At 39.9% G+C, this 9244-nt stretch overlaps 1 protein-coding gene across 1 annotated transcript in view; it reads left to right on the top strand.

Annotated features, from left to right (window-relative positions):
* Nucleotides 1-5453: 5453 nt before the first annotated feature.
* Nucleotides 5454-9244, top strand: part of LOC135264331 (lysine-specific demethylase 6B-like) — a 35044-nt gene continuing 31253 nt past the window's right edge. Inside the window, 2 exon segments of the mRNA XM_064353195.1 lie at nt 5454-5977; nt 7416-8514. The gene's annotated coding sequence lies outside the window, so the exon portion shown is untranslated.

Below are 9244 nucleotides of genomic sequence, written 5' to 3'. Positions count from 1 at the left end.
ATTGGGAAGTTAATTAACATGATTCCCTTCTCTTTGAATCAAAAACAGGCATTTAAAATTTTAGCAGTTTTTCCAATTTTGACTAAGGCTATGCCTTATGTATTTTTCAATTTTCCACCAAAATACATTTTTGATCATAAATCCTTCGAATAATTTACTAGTCATTTTATTAATGGGGAAGTTAATTAAACAGGATTCCTATTGTTTTAGTTTAATTATTATTTAATACTTAGCATAAATTAAAACTTATATATTATGGAAAATCAAGCAAAATCATGAATACTATATAAATAAAAATTTTAGCATTTTACTAGAACTAACAATGTTCCTCTATAAAAACATTAATTTTTTCATACATTTTTGTCATAATCTTAGAATATTCTATTTTATTTCAGGGAATTAATTAGATTCATTTGATCAAAATCGGATTTAATTCATCACACAATGTCTATAGCCTTTTAATCTAAATTTCCACCAAAATACATTTTTGATCATAAATCCCTTCAGAATAATTTCTAGTCATTTATTTCAATGGGAGTTAATTAAACAGATTCTTAGTTTGAATCAAAACAGGCATTAAATTTAAAATTTTCAAAATACATTTGATCATAAATCCCTTCAGAATAACTTTCTAGTTTTATTTCTATGGGGAACGTAATTAAACATTTTCTATCTTGAATCAAAAATAGCAATTTTAAAATTAACATGTTTCCACTTTTGAAAAGCATATCATGTTTTTAATTTTCACAAATACATTTTGATCATAATCCTTCAGAATATTGCATGTCATTTATTTCTATGGGAAATTAACTTTTCCCTATCTCTTTGAATCAAAATCCATTTAAAAATGTTAAGCAGTTTTTCACATTTGGCTAAACATAAACCTAAAATTTCCCAACTCATGATATACCCGTTTCGTCATTTATTAATAGTATAGACCCTATTTGATCCCTAAACAATTTAAATTGTAACACTTTTTGATCATAAACTTCAGAAACAGTCATTTATTTATGGGAATAACAAGGTCAAAAACATAAAAATTTAAATTCAAAATAATTTATGATCAATTAAAACATAAAAATAAATGATTACTCTTGAACAAAACAGCATTAAATTTAAGCTTTTTCCAATTTTGGAACAATGCTAGTATGAATTTTTCAATTTTCATCAAACTAATTTCATTTACTTAAACCATGTCCTAACCTCTCTTCAAGCACTGGCTAACAAACCTTTGAATCATTTCCTACAATCCCTTCATTGATCTTGTTACTTACCTATCCCTCCTTTTGTAATAATATCCTTTAATTTGAGCCTTAATCCTCACATTAGAGCCTATATGGTAACCTAGTTTTGTAGAATATCCTACAAGTATTGAAACCCATTTATACTTGATGGAAAACAAGGCAAATATCATGAATACTATAATACAAATGGAAAAAAATATGTTTGAGGTCATTTTACAAACAACAATGTTCTCCCTATAAAAAACATGAATTTCTTTGATAATTTGTTTGGTCATAGGTACATATGCTACGAGAGACATTATTTGGTTCATTCAAAATCATTCACAAACCCATGTCCTAACCTTTCTTCAAGCTGCTAAACACAACCATAAACTTGCCTCAACCCTCAGACTTACCGTTTTCCTAACCCTAACCCTAGCTGAACCCTAGGTTGAGCCCTAAACCCTAATTGAAGCCATTGGTACCTTTGAAAACATCAGAAAACCCATTTAATATTGATGGAAAACAAGGCAAATATCATGAAGACAATAATACAAATACAAAATAATATGTATGAGGTCATTTAAAAAACATAAATGTTCTCCTTAAAAACACATGCATTAATTAGACCTTTTATCATAGGTACATATGCTACGAGAGACATTTTTTGGTTCATTCAAAATCATTAACAAACCCATGTCCTAACCTTTCTTCAAGCTGCTAAACACAACCATAAACTTGCCTCAACCCTCAGACTTACCGTTTTCCTAACCCTAACCCTAACCCTAACCCTAGCTGTACCCTAGTTTGAGCCCTAAACACAATTTGAAGCCATTGGTACCTTCGAAAACATCCGAAAACCCATTTTTACTTGATGGAAAACAAGGTAAATATCATGAAGACAATAATACAAATACAAAATAATATGTATGATGTCATTCAAGAAACTTAAATGTTCTCCCTAAAAAAACATGCATTTATTACACCTTTTGCATGGTCATAGAGACACATGCTAGTAGAGAAATTTTTTTGTTCATTCAAAATCATTAACAAACCCATGTCCTAACCTTTCTTCAAGCTGCTAAACACAACCATAAACTTGCCTCAACCCTCAGACTTACCGTTTTCCTAACCCTAACCCTAACCCTAACCCTAGCTGTACCCTAGTTTGAGCCCTAAACACAATTTGAAGCCATTGGTACCTTCGAAAACATCCGAAAACCCATTTTTACTTGATGGAAAACAAGGTAAATATCATGAAAACAATAATACAAATACAAAATAATATGTATGAGGTCATTTAATAAACATAAATGTTCTCCTTAAAAACACATGCATTAATTAGACCTTTTGCATGGTCATAGAGACACATGCTAGTAGAGAAATTTTTTTGTTCATTCAAAATCATTAACAAACCCATGTCCTAACCTTTCTTCAAGCTGCTGAACACAACCGTAAACTTGCCTCAACCCTCAGACTTACCATTTTCCTAACCCTAACCCTAGCTGAACCCTAGGTTGAGCCCTAAACCCTAATTGAAGCCATTGGTACTTTTGAAAACATCAGAAAACCCATTTAATATTGATGGAAAACAAGGCAAATATCATGAAGACAATAATACAAATACAAAATAATATGTATGAGGTCATTTAAAAAACATAAATGTTCTCCTTAAAAACACATGCATTAATTAGACCTTTTGCATGGTGATAGAGACACATGGTAGTAGAGGAATTTTTTGGTTCCTTCAAAATCATTAACAAACCCATGTCCTAACCTTTCTTCAAGCTGCTCAACACAACCGTGAACTTGCCTCTACCCTCAGACTTACCGTTTTCCTAACCCTAACCCTAACCCTAACCCTAGCTGTACCCTAGTTTGAGCCCTAAACCCGAATTGAAGCCATTGGTACCATTAAAATCACCTGAAAACCCATTTTAAATTGATGGAAAACAAGCTAAATATCATGAATACTATAATACAAATGGAAAATAATATGTTTGAGGTCATTTAACACACAACAATGTTCTCCCTATAAAAAACATGCATTTCTTAGACAATTTGTTTGGTCATAGATACATATTCTACGAGAGACATTTTTTGGTTCACTCAAAATCATTAACAAACCCATGTCCTAACCTTTCTTCAAGCTGCTAAACACAACCGTGAACTTGCCTCAACCCTCAGACTTACCATTTTCCTAACCCTAACCCTAGCTGAACCCTAGGCTGAGCCCTAAACCCTAATTGAAGCCATTGGTACCTTTGAAAACATCAGAAAACCCATTTAATATTGATGGAAAACAAGGCAAATATCATGAAGACAATAATACAAATACAAAATAATATGTATGAGGTCATTTAAAAAACATAAATGTTCTCCTTAAAAACACATGCATTAATTAGACCTTTTGCATGGTGATAGAGACACATGGTAGTAGAGGAATTTTTTGGTTCCTTCAAAATCATTAACAAACCCATGTCCTAACCTTTCTTCAAGCTGCTCAACACAACCGTGAACTTGCCTCTACCCTTAGACTTACCGTTTTCCTAACCCTAACCCTAGCTAAACCCTAGGTTGAGCCCTGAACCCGAATTGAAGCCATTAGTACCATTAAAATCACCTGAAAACCCATTTTAAATTGATGGAAAACAAGCTAAATATCATGAATACTATAATACAAATGCAAAATAATATGTTTGAGGTCATTTAACAAACAACAATGTTCTCCCTATAAAAAACATGCATTTCTTACACATTTTGTATGGTCATATGTACCCTAGTTTGAGCCCTATACCCTAAATGGGCTTGGACATGTTCGTAGGGCCCCGCATTGCTGCTTGCAGCTATATTTATTATTAGGGGTCCTACGAAGTCTTCTCATGAACACTTTACCTGATTCCGTCACCATGGCACGTGTACTCTTGGGTATTCTCTCGATCAAGGGTGATAAGGAAAAGTTCTTTCGTTAAAAATTGCGTGATTTGTGTGTGATATAGTTAGCACTTTATGCTAATGCACATTCATTTTTCTAAGTAATGTTTCTCATGAACCGGAAGTTGTATTATCTCATGCACGGGTAGATTGCCCAAAATCCTGACATCTACGCCACTTGGACTCTTTTCTCCTTCTCCTACTATTTACCCATATTGGACATGTTTGTAGGGCCCCGCATTGCTGCTTGCAGCTATTTTTTGTATTTGTGGAACTGAGAGAACTGTGTGAACTGAACTGGACAGCTGTGGCTATAAATAACTATACAAAATTAGTAGGCTATTGTACCTTATCGATCCTGTTTTGCAGTTGTTCCAATGACCATGATATGCACTTTTGTACCTCGTTTGGATAAAAGCGTCTGCAAAATAAATGCAATGTAAAAGATTACAAATTCTACACATAGCAGACCTTTGCCATGAATATTCCGTGTGTGAGTGTGGCGAATAAAGAGTAGCCTACATGTTCCACATTTTTTAAAAATGCTGATAAAATGTGAGATCCGAAGTAAATAATCACTCACCTAATTGGCTACATCAGATGGTGTTCAGTATTTTGAGAAATGGCTGTAATCATTGTTAATAAATAAGAAAAATGGTTGAAAATTGGTCGAGACTAATAATCAATTTTACGGAAAGATATCGTCCAGTCAGTTTACCTCTTATCAGCGCCCGGTGGTGCAAGCGCTACTGAATGAGATCTTTCGTGCCGAACCTTGTAGTAGGATATTCGAAAATTCGGAACGCCACTGGAAACTGAAAGAAGTGCATGACTGCCACCTTGAGGCCATTTGTATATTTACAGATTTTACTTGTATCGCTGGGAGTCGAGAACTTTCTCTCATGGTAGCGTATCGGTATGGCTGGAGTTAATGATGTTGTTCAGTTTAGCTGAAATTATACCAACCTCGACCGTCAAACAAGCATCATCATTCCACGAGAACATGACAGCTCTATTCATACGTTCAATTCTCCTGTCCTTTCCTTCTTTTCTATCCTCTGTCTCTCTATTCTCCTTCATATGTCACAACTCATTTCAAGCCACAGTAACGTGAAGGCAACCAATAACTGCGCGAGCAGCGTGTACACAACGCCAGTCCTCCAGCATCGACTCCAGCGTCCGTCCACCGAAAAATTCCTTAAGAAGAACAGCGAGAGAGAGGGAGCGAGAGAGAGAGGGGGAGTGAGAGAGGATGGGGAGTGAAGAGGAGGCTTGAGAGTGCGCTAGAGAGTATGTGCTTAGCAATGGAATAAAAACTGCGCAGTTCTTCCGTTCTTAGTGGCCTCCGCCAGTTTTGACTCGGTCTAAAAACATACGCATTTTGATTATAATATACAATTTCACACCTGGACTGATTCTACCTTTCGACTCATGCTTTTTTTAAAAGAAGCAACAGCAGCCCTCTCATTTCTGGATTTTTAAAAATTATTTGAAATGATTATCCACTAAAATTGGGACTACATGGCATTGGCATTTTTGGAGAAATATGCAGTTCGTTTAACGGTTGTCATCGTGTTCGTTTTTACCTTAACTCGCGCATCTTGTGTTTTTATTGGTGCTGCGTGTGTGGTTGCAGCACGTGCAGCTATTTGGAGTTATGTACGCATGTCCAATGACATAATCCTATTCGTTTCACAGACTGGTGGTCGTCTACATTAACGGAAGGAGAGGTGATGAGGTCTGTAGTTCAACGTTTATCAGTAGGCCTAATGACGAAGTTGGCTACGGCTATTGTGGGATCTCTCAACGAGAACCATGGGGTAAGGCAGCAGCATAACTTTATTAACTTAAACTTTTCCACTTAAGTTTTATGACAACAGCCAATAACTGTGACGCATTTCAAAGTCACTCGTGTTAAGTGGCCTTACAATTCCTGAGTTTTTTAGGCATTGGGCATTAACAGATGAGATATCCCTTCGTGATTCGGCTGCGCTATAGCTACTGTGACGTTCGTGTTATCCGTTTACCGTTTCGCTTCATAGATCCACGCGACATTATCGTGGGGAACATGCATATACAACCAAAAACAGACTGTTCCTCTGAGCTGTGAGCGTTTTATGCGTGTTCAGTTCTTCATCATAGACCCGTTCCCAACGCTAAGGCATTAGCTAAAGCATCCCGTCCGGTACAAGAAAGATGCCAATACAGCAGTTAAAACAGTGAGTGTCACGTAGCGTCGTGATTACAGCCCAACCAGAATGAACGAAAATATTATGCTGTTATTTCAAATATATCGGGTGACGTAAAAGCAAGATATGTCTCGAATCTGTGCAGGTATTTCTCAGTGATGTAGGCTGATTTCCAGTTCTACCTTAAGTGTGACGCAGGGAAGTTCTGGTGGGTTAGAATATTAACGGGAACAGGGGGAGAACAGCAGGGTAACGCTGAGCAACGTTTACAGCGGTGCTGATGGGCGTTTGGGTTTTTTTGATGTAGTCCGTTTTTAACACTTTAAACCCCATCTCGAAACTGTGCTGTCATTCGCTCCTCTGGTAACGGCTGTTATGTATAAATAACGCGGCGATGCTCTGCTTTCACCCCGAACTCACTTACTGAGGTCAGAGTCCCTCCATGTCATCCACAAACTAGGAAGACCTGTGAACCAGCGCAGCATCTGCGTTCCGGAGATTTACAAACTTGGCTCAGATAAAAATAAATAAATACAATTTACAAGGCGCATATAGCCACCTGAGGGCGCGCTAGCTTCAAATACGAATATAAGCCTGCATTTGTTGTACACGGCTCAAAACGACCACGCGGGAAATCTTCGCTGATCTCCGTTACATAGAATGCGCGTAACAAATAGACTATGTATTGTATGTATAACCCTAGCACCTAATATTGTCTCCAAACGCGCAGGCTTGTCAGTTCTGAAATATATTAAAACTCAACATGCTCTCCAACATGTCAGTTCTGAAATATATTAAAACTCAACCTGCTCTCCAACACGTGTCAGTTCTGAAATATATTAAAACTCAACATGCTCTCCAACATGTGTCAGTTCTGAAATATATTAAAACTCAACCTGCTCTCCAACACGTGTCAGTCCTGAAATATATTAAAACTCAACATGCTCTCCATCACGTGTCAGTTATGAAATAACCTCTGTCAGATCTGAAATATGTGCCATCAGAGGTTTTTAGTGTTTTCTAACTGCATGTTTGAAACTCAGCCGTCCTCTACCCTCTCTTTCCTCAGAGAGATGCTCCGGGCACATTCTGCCCCCCGCCAGCTGATCCAGGATCAGCTCACGACCCGTAAATCTCACCCCAAACACCATGCCCAAACAGGTCTGGCTGATCCCAAACACCACGCCCGAACAGGTCTGGCTGATCCCAAACACCACGCCCAAACAGGTCTGGCTGGTCCAAAACACCATGCCCGAACAGGTCTGGCTGATCCCAAACACCATGCCCGAACAGGTCTGGCTGATCCCAAACACCACGCCAAAACAGGTCAGGCTGACCCCAAACACCACGCCCAAACACTCTGTGTATTTATGCAGCAAAGCAAACGCCCAGCTGCCACTCGGCCAATGGGAGAGGCTGCCACACGGCCAATGGAGAGTCTGTGACTCAGCCAATGGAGAGACTGTGACTCAGAACAATGGGAGAGTCTGTCACTCAGCCAATGGAGAGGCTGTCACTCAGCCAATGGAGAGACTGTGACTCAGAACAATGGGAGAGTCTGTCACTCAGCCAATGGAGAGGCTGTCACTCAGCCAATGGAGAGGCTGTCACTCAGCCAATGGAGAGTCTGTCACTCAGCCAATGGAGAGTCTGTGACTCAGCCAATGGAGAGACTGTGACTCAGAACAATGGGAGAGGCTGTCACTCAGCCAATGGAGAGTCTGTGACTCAGCCAATGGAGAGTCTGTCACTCAGCCAATGGAGAGACTGTGACTCAGAACAATGGGAGAGTCTGTCACTCAGCCAATGGAGAGGCTGTCACTCAGCCAATGGAGAGACTGTGACTCAGAACAATGGGAGAGTCTGTCACTCAGCCAATGGAGAGGCTGTCACTCAGCCAATGGAGAGTCTGTCACTCAGCCAATGGAGAGTCTGCGACTCAGCCAATGGAGAGACTGTGACTCAGCCAATGGAGAGACTGTGACTCAGAACAATGGGAGAGGCTGTCACTCAGCCAATGGAGAGTCTGTGACTCAGCCAATGGGAGAGAGCCACATATGTTGAGAGAGTGGGGTGCATCTCCAGCAAGGAGCCAGTGAAGGTGGAATGTGTCAGGTGCAGTCACTCAGGGAGGGGGCGTGGCTTGTGTGGGCTGCAGGGGAGGCCAGGTGAGTCACATGACCTGAGTGGACTTTACATCCTGTGTGTTTGTGAACCTGAAACCTTTCACATACAGCAACACGGTCTATTCTGTACCACTCACACACGCACACGCACGCACGCACGCACCCCCGCAAGCGCACACACACACACACACACAGACACACAAGCACGCACCCCCGCACACGCACACTCCCATCAGTCTGGGCTTTACAGTGACCTTGTGTCCTCACAGGGTGTGTGTGCCCGTGTGTGAGTGTGTGTGTGTGTGAGTGTGTAAGAGCTGATGCATGCATGCACAGTGTTTGTGGTTTCCTGGCAACCAAGTCTGTATACAGCCTCTAAGGTTTGTGTCACACTCACCTACTAAAACACACACAGACCCTCTAACGCACACAGACACACACAGACGCTCAAACACACACAGACGCACACAGGCCCTCTAACGCACACAGACACACAGACGCTCAAACACACACAGACACACACAGATGCTCTAACACACACAGTCACACATAGACGCTCTAACACACACAGACACAGAGACGCTCAAACACACACAGACGCTCTGACACACACAGACACACAGACGCTCAAACATACAGATGCTCTAACACACACAGACACACAGACGCTCTAACACACACAGACACACAGACGCTCTAACACACACAGACACACAGACGCTCTAACACACACAGACGCTCTGACACACACAGACGCTCTAACACACAGACG

This window comes from Anguilla rostrata, chromosome 9, assembly GCF_018555375.3.
Source record: "Anguilla rostrata isolate EN2019 chromosome 9, ASM1855537v3, whole genome shotgun sequence".
NCBI classification, from domain to species: domain Eukaryota; kingdom Metazoa; phylum Chordata; class Actinopteri; order Anguilliformes; family Anguillidae; genus Anguilla; species Anguilla rostrata.
This window is presented reverse-complemented; position numbering and strand designations above follow the sequence as displayed.